Below are 17,453 nucleotides of genomic sequence, written 5' to 3'. Positions count from 1 at the left end.
CGTCAACAAACTGCCAATAATAACCTGCAAGACCCAGAAAACTGTGGATCTCAAAAACGTTCTTAGGCTATTTCCAATCAAGCACAGCCTCAATCTTTCTAGGATTAGCTCAAATCCACTTAGTAGAAATCACGTGCCCCAGAAAAGTTACCTCTCGCAACCAGAACTCACACTTGCTTAACTTAGCGTAGAGTTGTTTCTCTCAAAGTATTTGAAGTAATACTCTAAGATACTCATCATGGTCATCCTCAGTCTTAGAGTACACCAGAATATCGTCGATGAAGACTAAGATGAATTGATCTAGATACGGCTAAAAAACTCGGTTCATCAGACCCATGAATGCAGCCGGAGCATTCGTCAAACCAATGGGCATAACTAGGAACTCATAGTGCCCATAACGAGTCCTAAATGTCGTCTTGTGAATATCAACTTTCTTAATTCTAAGCTAATGATACCCAGCACGAAAATCTATTTTCGATAATTCTACAGCCCCACGAAACTGATCAAACAGATCGCTGATCCTTGGAAGTGGGTACTTATTCTTCACAGTCAGTTTATTCAACTTCTGGTAGTTGATGCATATCCTCATAGTACCATCCTTTTTCTTCACAAACAGAACCGGTGCCCCTCACGGAGACATGCTAGAACAGATGAAACCACGATCCAGAAGCTCTTAAAGTTGAGCTTTAAGCTTTATAAGCTCATTCGGTGCCATACGGTATGGAGCGATGGACACCGGAGCTATACCCAGTAGAAGATCAATACCAAACTTAACTTCTCGATTCGAAGGTAAACTTGGTAACTCTTTAGGAAAATATCCAAAAATTCCCTCACTGTTCTGATATCCCCAATAAAAGAGTTCCTAGAAACTGAAACAGTGACGTAGGCTAAATACGCCTCACACCCTTTCCAAACCAATTTCTTAGCCACTAGTGCGAAGATTACATTAGACAGGTAATCTCAGCGTTCACCAATCACAACCACCTCTTTATCATTCTTGGTCCTCAGAACAACCCTCTTAGTCGTACAGTCCAAACTAACTCGATGCTCAACTAACCAGTCCATAGCAAGGATTAAGTCAAACTCCCCAAACGGTAGCTCCATCAAATTTGCCAGAAACACGACCCCTTGTATTTCAAATGGAACATTCTTATAATGTCTATTTATCCGAACAGACTGTCCCAATAGATTCAGTACAATAATCTCAGCAAAAGTCCCCAAGTTCTCAGAAACCAAACTAGCTACATAGGAGTGTGTAGAACCTATGTCTATCAAAACAGTATATAGAGTATCAAAAAATAAAAATGTACCCGTGATCACATCAGGGGTGTCTCTGTCCTCTCAGTGTTGAGCAACATAAACCAGTGTAGGCTGCCTCGCTTCAGTCTGATTAGCGCTTCTGTACGGTGCTCTCTATCCTTGGCCTATACCATTACCACCTCTAGCCGGTCCACAGCCCCTCAGTGGCTGCTATACTGCCCTATAAGGTTGAACAGAACTCGGTCTTGATGCTTGCATCTAATCAATACGATGTGGACACTCTCTAATCCAATTCTCCAAAGACCCACACCGCAGACAAGCCCCTAATCTCCTCCAACATTTGCCCGGATAGCGCCTACCACAGCCACCACAAGGCTGAATCCTAGTAGGAGCAATAGGAAATCCCACTCTAACAGGCCCATCAGGTCTGGCTCGTTTCTTAGGCCTCTGAACAGAACTAGAGGGCTTAGAATCCCTCTTATTCTTGCATCTCTCTTGCTCTTTGTTCCGATGCTCCACACATTTAACCTCTTCGGTGATCTTTGTCTTATCTTCTAAAACAACAAACTCACGCTCCCTCTATGGAGCAATCAGAACCCTCAGACTATCCCTCAAGCCGTCCTCAAAACGGACACATTTCTCATACTTAGATGCCATCATGCCTTCAGCGTAGCGGTTCAATCTAAAAAACTCGGCCTCATACTAGGCCACGTACTTATCACATTGCGTGAGATTCATGAACTCAGTCCTACGAGTATCAACATAACTCGTGCCCACATACTTTCCCTGGAAAGGTTTTAAAGTAGTCTTAGTTCAAATGATCCATTTGAGTAACCTCCTCAACTGACAACCACCACTAAGAAGCTTCGTCACAAAGAAAAGAGACCGCACCCTTTAATTTCTGCTCAGGAGTGCGGTCAATATCATTCATAATCCTCTCAGTGGTCTTCAACCAATACTCAATCACAGTAGGGGCGACTCCAGTGACGCCCCTAAACGACTCAGCTCCATTAGACCGGAGTTGTTCAGTTACCAACCCACGGCCCCTAGATTCAGAATGGGGTTCAGTGACCCTATTCAATACTCTCAACATGACTTGGGACAATGCGTCGTCCCCCGTCGAGCGGCTTTGAGACCCAGTCTCAGTAGCAAATGAAATCGATGTCTCACTCGTGTCTAAATTTGGCATACAACCCAGAGAGGAAGACTCAGCTCGAGCCCCCCTATGGTGCCCGTCGCGCCCACGAATACTCAGCGAGTTGCACGAGTGTTCATCGTATTTTTAGTTTTATTTACATTATAAAAATTTATGCATCAGTTCGAGTATTTATTAGCATATATTTTATGCTTAAATGATTAGAAGTTTAGAAGTATTTTAGAGGTTTTAGTCTCTAACTAAATATAGTTTCAGAAAGTACTAACTACAGTGTTTTTAGAAAGTTCTATCTAAGTTCAAAAATACTTATAGGATCAACGCCGGAGACTCGGTGTACCACATACTTACTCAAAATGATCCAATTTATTTAAAAACTAGTTCTTTTTCAAAACACAACTTGAAACCTAAAATTCACAGCCTAAGTTTTACAACCTGGCTCTGATACCACTAAATGTAAAACCCCAAACACGGCCTAGACGTTATGGCCAAATCTAGGAGTGTTACGATGAAGGGTTTTGAAACTGACAACACTTTGATAAAATCATGTTTAGTTATTTGATAAATCGTCCAAGTATTATAACAAATTTGTTTATACATATACACTACCGAAACTGATTTACGTTGTTCTTTAAAATTAATCATTTGTTTCACAGCGAAAGTTTGGAAATTGTTTTAAACAAAACCAAGCTCGTTTTTTCAAAAACCATTTGTTTGCATAATGTTTTTGTCAATGTTGCGAAAAAGAATGCAAAACGAAATCCAAATCCAAAAGTAAAACCATACAATCCAGAAAGTCCCAAAAATTACAAACTCTCAAGAAAACCAGATTTTAAAATAAAACCATTATTACTAAACAAAAGTAGATCTCGATGAATTGGTTACCGCTTAGCCTCCTTCGCACCGACCCGTCTAAGTCTGTGGGTTACCTAAACAGAATAGACAAACAGATGTGAGTTTTTGTAAACTCAGTGTGTAACCCGACGGAAAGAGTCATGCAACATACACAGAATTTCATATACAGGCAGATACAGGTTCGGACCTAAGTCCATAACAGATACATATAGCATAATCAGATAAGCAGAACAAATGTACATAATCCTACCCCCATCCTCTACACACCATCTTTGGCCATCCCATCATACCATGTAGGGTTAAAAACACCAACCCATCCCTACACATTATACAGTGTCGATGCGACACATAATAGAATATTATGCAGTCAAGCTGCCAGAGTATAGGTGAAAGATCGCCGTACAAATCACTTCCTCCACATATAAAAATCCCACCCCAAACACAAATACAGAATACAGATACAAAATTAACAGATTTAATATGCTTGTATACAGATAACGTACATACCTAAACAGTACAGTCAAACATACATATATATTTTCTAATCAGATCAGACTATCAGAATATCAAATCATATGAAAAAGGGTTGGATTAGCCCTTACCGACCCTACAGTAGGCCCACAGTCGATTGGAACGACCCGTACGACCTTCGGGAAATTTTTAAAATTTTGTGCCCACATGCCCATATGGGCCCACACGCTTGTATGGCCCACATTCCCAATCTGGCCTAGCTGACCACACTGTCGACTACACGCTTGTGTGATGTTGATGGACTCTATTTTTGACTTTCGTCGAAGTTCAATTTTTCATATTAGAAGTATAGACCTGGTGCAGTTTTGATTCGAAAAAACTTCTAAGACCACCAGAACCTAAAATCGACATAAGAAACTCCCAAAATTAGTTTTAATACTCAATTAAACCGAACCCATGAAACTGACAAGTGTTCAATTCAAGTGTTCATCACTTACCCACTACCCTGAACGACTCCGACTACGATTCCGCGATAGGACAGTCCCGTTCTTCATGAAACTGCTGCCAAAACCCAAAAATCAAACTATAAACAGTTACATCAACAAAGATTATCACAAACCGTTGCCACTGAAACGAGCAAGAACTCACCCCCTTCGATTACCTAAATACACGGAAAGACCAAGGGTTTGTATCATAGCAATTTGGAACAAAAGATTGACAGAATAAGAAATAAAAGAAAGAAGAAACTTTTGATGGGGAAGGGACACAAAAAAAAAACGTTAGAGATAATTTGGAGGAGGGAGAGAAAACCAATTTTTTGAAAAACCCTCAAAAATAAAATCAAATTTCGATAAATCTCAACTCCCCACTAACAACTCAATCTCAACTACCCACTCACTCAGACTTTCAATTCCATCCAAACTCTCTCTCAGCTAACTGAAACAAAAATATCACTTACGCTCACGCCGAGATTCAAACACCAAACTTCCAACAAGCTAACTCCTTACCACCCAAACCGGTAGGCTCATTCTAATATGAGTTTACAAACAATGCTACAAAAGCCTACCCAGAAGGGATGGGGCTAGGATTAAAAATAACAGAATTTGCTAAAAGTGAGACTTGAACCTAAGACCTCTTAGACACACCCAAAACACTTAAACACTGAAGCAGATATACATTTATGTCAAGATTTCACAAAAACAGACTTAAATTATTCAGGGCGTTACAATGTACTTCATACTAGACTGTCATACCCTCTTTTATCTATGGTCTTATGGCATTTACCTTATAACAGACTGTTATAGCCTCTTTCATGTATGGTCTTACGTTATATACTGTCGTCACAGTGTCACCCCGTAGGACCAATCGATATCGTCATCGCGGTAAATACTATTCCATTATTTCATATTACTCGAATCATCCTCCATTTACCTCCTTTACACCACCTAACCTTGATGCTCGAACACTGCAGTGTTCCCTCCAAAGGTCTGGAGCTTCACCTGAGGCGGTAACTAATGGGTTCTCTCCCCATTCCCTTCCTAACTTCATCTATTCCTTTAAGGTTTACCCACAATCATGCAATGCATGCCCATATCATCATAATTCATGTTTATACAATCATGGCATACTTAATCAGAGTAAAACCTAACGACAAGTTTGGAGTTTGGAACTCACCTTAAACTTTATCGTCTCTATAGTGTATTCCTTCTTTCAAACACCAGAGCTTCCATTTTCCAAGAAGCAGCTGAGCATTACAATCGAAACCATGAGTTATACTCCATATTCTTAACTTAAAACCATTTTTCTAGAAACATGCAGAACCCTTAAAATAGTTCTGAAATTCCATAACTTAATCCTACAGTACACAGAAGGGTTAAAAACCTTACTCGCTTGTTCGTTTCCCTACTTTTCCATCTCCATCGTCATGGAGTTTGCTCAATGCAGAACCTTCCATGGCTACTTTTTCTTTGAGCTACTGAAGAAGATGGACTAGAGAAATTGAAATAGATTTGGGAATAAAATGATCTCTAGGAGCCATCTTCCAGCTATTTTTATCCCTTTCCGCACTATTTACAATATTTTGAGAGCCATCCATGGCTAATTAAAATGTCTCCCACTAAGGAACTAGCTGGTTCCATTCTAACCAAACCAGATTTGGTTCTCAACCATGTCTAATCCAGTTTTTAGCTTTCCTGTTTCTTCCAATTGAGGTCACCAACTTGTGATATTTTTCAATTTAGTCCTTTAATTATTCTTAAGTTTGGTTTAATTGGAAAAAGAATGTGTTTTTGAACATTAATGGCATGTAATTCGTATCTTAATTGTTATTAAGTTCACACGGGCACTGTTATCATTTCTATATCATTTCAAACCCTAAAATCGTATACTCATTTTTTACATTTCAAATGACTATCTATATACATTATTAACCCTGTAACATCATTATATACATACTACTCAATCATATATCAATTCCACATTCAATCATGATCATGTATCTATTCATATTAGTCATGTAATTCATACTTTACAGTTTAGTCCTTTAGATGCCAAAATCACCAGAATTACACATGTATATAAATTAATAAGTATAATCATACAATTCAAGCATAATATAAAATAACGTAGTAAGTTCCATATGAACTTGCTTGACAAAAATGACAACAGACAAGGTGTAAGGGGCTAATCTACAATTTCTCTTTTTTTTTATCTTCCGATTGATTCAAATCCCGATCTATAATAATTCATTTCAATTTATCAATTCTAAACATCTTTTAACAGTCTATTATAACCATAAGTCGATTTAATTTTGCTTTTTAAAAATTCTCTAAATTTTTTCATTTTATTCAATTTAGTCCCTAAAATCGAAATAGTTATATCTTTCAAATTTAAGCTTCATTTTTGTCCAATTTCAATTTCATCCTTATATAATCCTCTATTATCTATAATTATATAATTTTAACATCAATTTCAAAATATTTACACTTTAGTCCCTACATTCAAAATTAACAATTAAACCTTACAAACTAGTCCTTTTTCCTATCTAAGAATTAAATCTAACCAAATAACACCAATTTCATCAAGCATTCATGAATGGTAACATTTTTAAGCTTTAACAGTTTTGAAAACTAACATACGGGTTAACTAAATCGAGCAACCAAAATCTCAAAAACATAAAAATTACAAGAAAATGACTAAATTGATCATACCTAATTTTGACTGAAATTTTAAGTTTCCATATACATTTTTCTTTTCTTTTCTTTTGTATTTTGAAGAAGATGAATGATAATAGCTTTGTTTTTCCTAGAGGTATTTATAAGCAAATGTCTCATGTAAGATGATGTTAATGTGTTGTACTAGCCATCATTACGGAACATGTGGGGGATGTCTTTGATGGGAAAATGATGTTTACAAGAAGGCAGATCTTATCATTCATTCTTACTTGATAGGATAAATGTAACACCCTGAATTTTGGGCTAGAAGAAATAGGTTTTGAACAAGGGAACAGTTAGAAGACTGCACATAAATATTTAGTTGTGCAAGAAAGTGACATAAATGAATGCCTGCTTTAGTGGTTAAGTGATTTAGGAGTGTTTGAAAGTGTCTAAGAAGTTAGGGGTTCAAGTCTAGGCTTTTACAGAATTTTTGGTTTTGCTCTTAATTGAATCTGGACAATGGCGTTTAGGCCTTATAAATATTAGTGTCTATTTTATGACACAAAAAAGAGCTTGTGGTCTAGTGGCAAGGTGGCGTGTTATGTAACTGTAAGGCCTGAGGTTCAAGTCCTGGGTTACACAATGGAGTATTTATTTTACTGCTTGAGCCGTGTATGTGGCAGAGTTGGAGTGAAATAATCCCGAAAGAAGTTTGAACTTGTCATAGAGGGAGTTGAAGAGAAATCAGTGGAGTGATAAGGGGAGAGATTTGTGGAGAAAATCCATGAGTTGTTGAGAGAAAGATTTGTGCCGAAATTGGACTTTAGCACTCTAGGAATTTTGGGTAGGGGGATTGCTAGTGCCGAATTTGGATTTTGACATTTTGTGCAATTGGAGTCTTGTGTTGTTTTCTCTGTTTGTTTGGTTCTGGTCAATTCTGTATTGCAGCTATTGTTTTTGGCAAGTTTTCTCTTGGGTTTGTACATTTTTCTATTCCATTTTCTCTTTTCCTCTTCTCTCTGTTGGCCAAATAACCTTTCTTCCCCCTCTTCTTTTTGCTGCCAAACTTTCTTTTCTCTTTTCCCTTTCCATCTCCCTCTTGGCCGAATTTCGTTCCTCCCCTCCTCTTTTTCTTTGACTAAATGTTCTCCTCTCTCTCTGTTTTGATTCTTACCTGGTATTATTTTATTTTCCCTTTTGAACGGAGAACTATCTCATTTCTTTGTGTGGGGTTTTGCCGATTGTACTCCTCTGTTCGATCACTTCCTGCGCTGATCTTCTTTTCGACACTATTGCTACTCAAGTACTGCAAGTATTATAGATTATCGATAAGTTGTGATGCGCCTCACTTTTCATTTTAATCGGTTCCTTTCCAATCTTTATCTTTAAGCCGAATAACCCTCCTGGCCACTATTATGGCCTAGTTTCATCTATGAAAGTCATTGTTGTGGTGCAAATTATTGTTGCAGCGTGTGATCACTTTTGGGTTAGCGGTTTGGAACAGTAGGGTTGCCCTTATACAAGCAAGGTAAAGATAGTGATTTTTGGATTGTGTCTTGTAAAAGAGGGTGTCTCACCCTAACGGTTAAAGGACTGATGTTGGATTATGTGGAATCTAGGTTGGGTACGTGGAGGTTATGCTATTCTCGTAATCAGGTGTGTAATCACACTCTCTTTCAACTACAAAAATCGGTAAAAGCTAAAATGCTAGAAAAGATAGCACTGAGACCGTAAGGGTGTACGAACGCTCGAGTGGTAAACCAAGGCCACGAAACCCGATGTGGGATTGTAAAGGCCCCCATGAGCGAAATACCCTCGATGGATAAAATTACCGAAATACCTCTATAGGGTAAAATGACCGTTATACCCCTAGGAGATAAAATTACTGTTATGGCCTTATGCTATGTCTGGCCGTTTTGCTTTATGATATTTATTTAACTATTACTGAGTATGACATATTGCATACACGTATGATCTATGACATGACATACTGCATGGGGTTGGGATTCTGATATAGGGGAAGTATACTGTACTGGTGGCTTTGCCACAAATACTGTTTCTGGTAGCTTTCCTGCGTTACTAATACTGACAGCTCTGCTGCATTACTGTTACTGGCAGCTTTGCTGCGTGGGTCGATTTTATCCCCACATGGTGTGTTGGTGGTACAGAGTGGTGTGTTGGCAGGATTGGGATGGGTTGCATTACTGCATTTGCACTGTTACTGTATAGGGCTAATACCCACACTCTGTTACTATATTGGGCTATGGCCCACACACTGCTACTGTATAGGGCTCAGGCCCAGATTGATTCTGCATGTTGTATGCTGATTGTTTGGTAGAGGATTACACACTGAGTTTTCGTAAACTCACCCTCTCTTCTAACTGTGCAGGTAATCCTAAGCCTTAGCGATTCGATACTGCGAGAGACTTGGAGGTGGCCACACAACTGCTACTGTTTAAAATTTTCTTTTATTTTTATTTAATTTTATGATGGGTTTTATTTTTATAACTTGGCCTTTAAGTAGCTTATATTTTTAATTGGACTTTTGCTTATTTATTTTAAACTTAGAAACAAGTTTTTTCCAACGAGTCTAATTTTTTGAAAGACACTTCAATGTGACACATTAGATACGGCCATAACTCTTAGGCCGGGTTTGGGGTGTTACATTTAGTGGTATCAAAGCCAAGTTACAAAACTCGACTGTGGGATGAGTTTTGAAAATAATTGGAATTTCTGGAAAAACTATTTTTGAAGTGTTTTAAAAGGTTTACAAGTGTGGCACACCGAGTCTTCAGCGCCGAATCCATAAGTTTTCTTTATACTGTAGACTGTTTGAACTGAAATTCACTGAGAGACTACTATAGATAGTTGGACTGTACTGAAACTGTTTAGTTAAAGTAAACTGAGACTGTAGGAAAACTAGAAACTGTAGAGAGACCTTGTTTTGCAAAAACAAAACTCTTATTATTACTCTTCATAAGACATTTGTTAATAATTACTGGAATTACTAACTAGTGCATAAAACTTCATAATCTGATAATATGTTATTTGATATGAGCACAAGAGGTACACACAGACGATGTACAATAGGCCATGGTAGAGGCTATAGAGGTACTTGAGTTGGGTCCTCGTCGTTGGGCCATATATCTAACTTGGATCTAGAGTGCGCAGTAGAAGGGTAGTGCTAGAGTTTGTGTTATGCGACTGATCTGATAATTGGAAATTTTGAGGACGAAATTTCTTTAAGAAGGGGTGAATTGTAATACCCCGAATTTTAGGCCTAGAAGAAATAGGTTTTGAACAAGGGAACAGTTAGAATACTGCACATAAATATTTATTTGTGCAAGAAAGTGACATAAATGAATGTCTGCTTCAGTGGTTAAGTGATTTAGGAGTGTTTGAAAGTGTCTGAGAAGTAGGGGGTTAAAGTCTTGGCTTCTGCAGAACTTTTGGTTTTGCTCTTAATTGAATCTGGACAATAGTGTTTAAGCCTTATAAATATTAGTGTCTATTTTATGACACAAAAATAACTTGTGGTCTAGTGGCAAGGTGGCGTGTTCTGTAAGTGTGAGGTCTGAGGTTCAAGTCCTGGGTTGCGCAATGGAGTATTTATTTTGCTGCTTGAGTCGTGTATGTGGCAGAGTTGGAGTGAAATATTGCCGAAGGAAGTTTTAACTAGTCATAGAGGGAGTTGAGGAGAAATCGGTGGAGTGATAAGGGGAGAGATTTGTGGAGAAAATCCAAGAGTTGTTGAGAGGAAGAGTTGTACTGAAATTAGACTCTGGCACTCTAGGAATTCGGCTAGGGGGATTGCTAGTACCGAATTTGGCTTTTGACATTTTGTACAATTAGAGTCTTATGCTGTTTTCTCTGCTTGTTTGGTTCTGGTCAATTCCGCATTGTAGCTATTGTTTTTGGCAAGTTTCTTCTCGGGTTTGTACATTTTTCTATTCCGTTTTCTCCTTTCCTCTTCTTTCTATTGGCCGAATAACCCTCCCTTCTCTCTTATCCTTTTTGCTGCCAAACTTTCTTTTCTCTTTTCCCTTTCCATCTCTCTCTTGGCCGAATTCCGTTCCTCCCCTCCTCTTTTTCTTTGACTGAATGTTCTCCTCTCTCTCTGTTTTGATTCTTTCATGGTATTATTTTATTTTTCCTTTTGAACTGAGAACTATCTCATTTCTTTGCGTGGGATTTAGCCAATTGTACTCCTCTATTTGATCACTTCCTGTGCTGATCTTCTTTTCACAACTGTTGCTATTCAAGTGCTGCAAGTATTATAGATTATCGATAAGTTGCAATGCCCCTCACTTTTTTTTTAATCAGTTCCTTTCCAATCTTTATCTTTAAGACGAATACCCCTCTTGGCCACTATTATGGCCTAGTTTCATCTTTGAAAGTCATTGCTGTGGTGTAGATTATCGTTCCAGCGTATGATTACTTTTGGGTTAGTGGTTTGGAACAATAGGGTTGCCCTCATACAAGCAAGGTAAAGATAGTAATTTTTGGGTTGTGTCTTGTAAAATAAGGTGTCTCGCCCTAATGGTTAAAGGATTGATGTTATATATGTTAAATCTAGGTTGGGTACGTGGAGGTTGCGCTCTTCTTGTAATCAGGTGTGTAATCACACTCTCTTTCAACTGCAAATTGACAAAAGCCGAAAAGCCGAAAAAGACGACGTTGAGATCGTAAGGGCGTGCGAACGCTCGAGTGGTAAACTAAGGCCACAAAATCCTGTGTGGGACCGTAGAGGCTCCCATGAGTGTTATCATGGGCTTAGGCCGAAATAGGCCTCTAAAATGACTGAAATACCCTCAAAGGGTAAAATGATCGAAATACCCTCGATGGGTAAAATGACTGAAATATCCTCTATAGGTAAAATTACCGAAATACCCTTATAGGGTAAAATGTCCGTTATACCTCTAGGAGATGAAATGACTATTATGGCCTTATTCTATGTCTGACCGTTTTGCTTTATGATATTTATATGACTGTTACTGAGTATGATATATTGCATACACGTATGATCTATGACATGACATACTGCATAGGGTTGGGATTCTGATATAGAGGAAGTATATTGTACTAGTGGCTTTGCCACAAATACTGTTACTGGATGCTTTACTGCGTTACTGATACTGACAGCTCTATTGTGTTACTATTACTGGCAGCTTTACTGCGTTACTATTACTAACAACTTTGTTGCAATATTGGTGTGTTGGCTGGGTGGGTCGATTTTATCCCCACATAGTGTGTTGGTGCTACGGAGTGGTGTGTTGGCTGGATTGGGATGGGTTGCATTACTGCATTTGCACTGTTACTGTATTAGGCTAAGGCCCACACTCTGTTACTATATTGGGCTATGGCCCACACACTACTTCTGTATAGGGCTCAGGCCCAGACTGATTCTGCATGTTGTATGCTGATTGTTTGGTAGAGGATTACACACTGAGTTTTCGTAAACTCACCCTCTCTTCTAACTGTGCAGGTAATCTTAAGCCTTAGGCGATTCAGTGCTACGAGAGACTTGGAGGTGGCCACACAACTGCTGCTTTTTAAAATTTGTTTTTATTTTTATTTAATTTTATGATGGGTTTTATTTTTGTAATAAGGCCTTTAAGTAGCTTATATTTTTAATTGGGCTTTTGCTTATTTATTTTAAACTTAGAAACAAGTTTTTTTTCCAACGAGTCTAATTTTTTGAAAGACATTTCAATGTAACACACTAGATACGACCATAACACCTAGCCCGAGTTTGGGGTGTTATAATAAAGCAGTTGAGTCAACGTGATATTTAGTGACCAACAGCTTCATATCCCGATGAAGATTAAGTTTTTTGTTGTTCGAATGGTCGTCCTAAAATGGTGAGTTCGTAGGTGACCTTCCAATTTCAAGACATTTTCTAGCTTGCCACGTGTCATATTGCAAATGGAGGGTATAACAATTCCCTTGGTTTGTGTGGATGAATAATTGCGTCTTCCTTTAATCTTAGGAACATCTTCGATGCTGTTGTGTTGGTAACATAATTGGTATTATAATTTATTATTTTATATATTTTTTCTTTCTCACCTATTGCCATTTACATAGGTTAATAGTAGAATGATGCTTTTAACAAGTTGTGGTTATACTTACTGAACAATAGTTGCTCACTCTTTTATCCCCTTTTCCTTTTCAAATATATAGTGGATAGTGGTGGAGAAGCCTATTATTTTAGAAGATGAAAGGCTACCATAGAAGCCTAGTTAGCATTTTAATCATTTTTTTGGACAATAGGACTCTAATTTGAAATAACACAACTTGTGTTACTAAGCTCTTGCACCTTTTTCTTTAAGAGAAATGTGGATAGGAAACTTTTTATTAAATAAAAGGCTTTATATTATATTAGAGACAATACTCCATCTTTGGCTTAGAATTAAAACTCTCGAGTCATAATTGGGATCATTTTACCAATAAAGGCTAATTTTAACTTTATTTACGGAAATGGGCCAACTTTTTCATTATTTACCGAAAAGGGCCAAAATATGAAAAACACATCTATGTAGGAGCGTTTTTGGGTGAAATTTCAGCAAACCGAAGTTTATACCAAATTTTACATTTCCACTCATAATGAGGTAAATTTTATACCAAATTTTACAATTATTACATAGATTTAAAATATAATTGTATGCTAAAAATTTATTTAATTAGGTGGAACCATTCGGCGAGTTATCTTGGAATACCTATCGCTTTTGAAGATATACGACTTCTATTAGACCAATGGTCGGAAGCGCAAGTAAGTATTATATAAAATATATATACATAAAATAGTCGTTTCATATTTAGTATTTACTACTATGTATATCATTAATATTTTTATCACGTTCATCTAATTTCAATGGACACCATACGAGGATCAGGCAAATTGGACAGTAATTCTAAATGAATTCTTTCAAAATCCGAACATTTGGCATGTTAAGGTCCCATTGGTCAACTATGCTACTATCGAGATGCACCAGACAAATAGAGTCTTACGGTAATTTAGATTCTGAAAAATGATTCCCGTGGCACCTGAGGTGCTCGATGATGAGCACAAAATCGACTTATGGTAATAGAATACGAATTGGCCGGTATTCTTCTCGAAATATATCAAAATTTGGCAAAATCGGCATGATCATATCCCAACTCGTGAACCAATCATCGTTTCAGAGTTAGCGTGTGCGTCGGATTACATGTCATGGTTTAAAATTATTGGCAAGCCATATTTGCTGTCAAAAGAGCAGAGGCGTCGGCAAATCCATGTCGAAAGGAAATGACGGGGCCCTTTAAATCCAAGGAGAAGGGATGATGGCACGGGCCCATCAATAGTGCCCACACAACCACCTGGTCCAACGCCTCAACCGACGACACCCACACTACAGCCCCTTCAGATTATGCCAGGTAAGTATCCTAGCCCTTATATGTATCCTAACCCTTATATGTTTCCTTTTCCCAGTCCTATTCCAAGTTGAAATGCATGGCCCGGTGTATCTCCTTTCCCGATACTCTGACTCAACCGATGATGTATAGGCCATCATCGTAGGAGGGATCGCACGAGGCACCGTCAGGGAGCTCATCTCATTACCAATCGCCATCACCTTATGGGATTCAAACACCTCCGCCGTGGTGTGATGCAAACACCTCCGCGTTCTTTATTCTATCAATCCGCTGATAAATCGACATTATGTATGTGGGTTGGAGGCAAGTACATGGAAACACAAAAATTTATGTGCTTTTACATGCCCTTTTTAACTTAAAACCATGCTATTTCGGTTAAATTCTTGTCAAAAAATAATTAAATATTATAAAATAATTAAATTAAGTTAAAAATATGAGCATTATGGATTTTAATTAATTTTATAGTTAATTTTGATTAATTTTGACTATTTTCGACAAATTCGCACAAAATGTAAAAATTGGCTCGGCAGACAATGCTCGAAGAATAAAACAGAGAAGCAATTTGAAGCATTGAGGAAAATTTATTTCTAGCCTAAGATGGTCCAAAAATGTGTGTTAATTCATAATAAAATTAATTTTAATTTATTCCCAATTTAATTTGGGCTAGGTAAATTATTATTAATTAATTATGGAAAAAAAGGGTCTAGTTGAACTGCATTGGTTGAACTGAATCTAGTGAACCGAACCAGCCACCAATTGGGCTGCCCTGAACCATCCATATGCTGACCCAAATTAGAATTTTAGCTGACTAGATAAGCTAGCAAAGAAGCCCTTGAAGAACTTTCAACCTTGCATTCAAGCCCCTCCAAAAAATGTGGCTTTATGGATTTGCCCTAAGCTTTTTTTAGCAAAGTTGAATCTCTCACCATTTCCATGTGTGTGGCCAGCCCAGGGGGCCTCTTTGGCTGATGGAAATTTCAATTTTTAGCAGCCACAATCAGCTATCAAAGCCACCCCTTTCTGATCATTCAACTCATCCCTCACACTCTCATTCTCTCTTCTCCTCTCTCACTTTCTCTCAACTTTTCCTTCCCATTTTCCCTTTTGTTCAAGTGACTATTTCTTCTCTTGGGAAAGAGGACCTCATCAGCAATTGTTCAACAACAATTAAAGTGTTAATAAGCCACCTTGATAGCCGAGGACAACGGAGAATGAAGAACGGAGAAATCATTCAAGCCGTAGAGAAACACTAGATTTGCTTCTTGTTCCCTGTCTCTTTAAATTTCGTTGTTGTTTTAACAAACATGTTTATGAATATGTATGCTATTGAAATGGTTATTTTAATCAATCTAGCTTGAATTTAATCAGTTTTGTGTCAATTATATTATCCTGCTTGAATTATTTAAATTGTATTTGTGTTGTTATAGGCCTCGGTAAGAAGCTTGATTAAGTAAAAACATGCCTAAGTTATTCTTGCAATATTAATTGTTAGATAACTAATGAATTAATTATTAAATCGTATTGAAATTGTAACTAGTCAACACAATACTTAATCAGTGCATGTTTATTCTTCTAAGGTAGCTGTAGTTAATTTAGCATTGCATTTGGCGATACATATGCCTTGCATAACTTGCAAGATTATTGTGATTAAACTGTTTCAAGGTAGAAATACTCTGTTACCTCACTTGATCTTTTATATGCTTGTGAAGATTGATTAATCGCTTGGATTGACATTGAAAAATGTTCAAGAGATTGATTAATTTAATAAGTATGTATGAGCAGTCGTTAGCAAATTACCGAGTTGCCGTGAATTTGTTTGTAACAGTATAAATATAAGTTTAATAATTCTAAGTTAAAGGAATGTAATTAATCCAACACAATTATATCATCTTGATTAAACCTTTATTTGAAATCATGCATTATAACCTTTTTATTTTTAATTTTTTTTACTTAGTTTTTAACCCTTAGTTTTTAATCATCTTTAAACCAAAATATTTTCCATCACCAAAGTGTTTTAACATTAATTTCATAAATATTCCTTTTTACAGTTCTTGTGGGTACGATAACTCGACATTTACTTGTTACTTTATTACTTGTTGCGATTGTGTACACTTGAACATTTTCGTCGTTCTAAGTTTTTGGCGCCGTTACCGGGAACTATTTTTTATAAAAAGCCATTATTTGTGAATCTATTTTTACATTTTGGTTTATTTATTTTCCTATTTAAATCTTTACTTAATCTTTTTGTGATTATTTCAGGTGTTTATGAGTATTGACTAGATTATCGACTTACTCCCTGTGGACCCTGAAATAGAACGAACCTTTTGGCAGCGAAGAAGACAAGTGAACCAGAGAAGGACCGAAGGGATAAACTTTGAGAATATGAATCAAGGAAATGGAGCAAACCTTGTTCAGAATCTTATCCTTATTGCTGATGATAGAGATAGAGCTTTACGACAGTATGCCATGCCAGTATTTAACGATCTTCATCCAGGTATTAGGAGACCCGAAATCGAGGCACAACAATTTGAGCTGAAGCCAGTCATGTTCCAGATGCTTCAGACTGTGGGCCGATATCCTCGTCTTCACTTAAGACTATTTATGGAAGTGAGGGATTCTTTCAAGTTAGCCACAGTACCGAAAGATGCATTACAACTGAAGCTGTACCCATATTCGCTAAAGGACAGAGCTCGTGCCTGGTTGAACTCATTGCCACCGAACTCCATTTCTACATGGTAAGAGGTAGTCGAGAGATTCCTCATGAAGTATTTCTCGCCGAGCAAGAATGCCAAGTTGAGGAATAAGATCACTTTCATCCAACAAATGGATGATGAGTCCCTGTATGAGGCATGGGAAAGGTACAAAGAGTTATTACGAAAGTGCCCTCATCATTGCATCCCATATTGCATTCAACTTGAGAAATTCTATAATGGTCTCAACGCTCACACGAGGATGGTAGTGGACGCCTCTGCTAATGGTGCTCTCATTTCTAAGGCTTATAATGAGGCTTACGAAATTATTGAGAGGATTGCCAGCAACAATTATCAATAGCCAACCAATCGAGCAGCGTTAAGAAGACGAGTCGCTGGAATACATGAAGTGGACGCTCTCACTTCACTCGTATCTCAGGTATCTTCAATATCCTCAAT

General features: G+C 37.6%; 1 non-coding gene across 1 annotated transcript; it reads right to left on the bottom strand.

Annotated features, from left to right (window-relative positions):
- Positions 1–17,094: 17,094 nt before the first annotated feature.
- On the bottom strand, positions 17,095–17,201 carry LOC121224049 (small nucleolar RNA R71). The gene has a single exon (XR_005921512.1). It is a non-coding gene; the product is annotated as a small nucleolar RNA R71 (small nucleolar RNA).
- Between the last annotated feature and the right edge of the window lie 252 nt (positions 17,202–17,453).

The sequence above is a fragment of the Gossypium hirsutum genome, chromosome D11 (genome assembly GCF_007990345.1).
Source record: "Gossypium hirsutum isolate 1008001.06 chromosome D11, Gossypium_hirsutum_v2.1, whole genome shotgun sequence".
Taxonomy (NCBI): Eukaryota; Viridiplantae; Streptophyta; class Magnoliopsida; order Malvales; family Malvaceae; genus Gossypium; species Gossypium hirsutum.
This window is presented reverse-complemented; position numbering and strand designations above follow the sequence as displayed.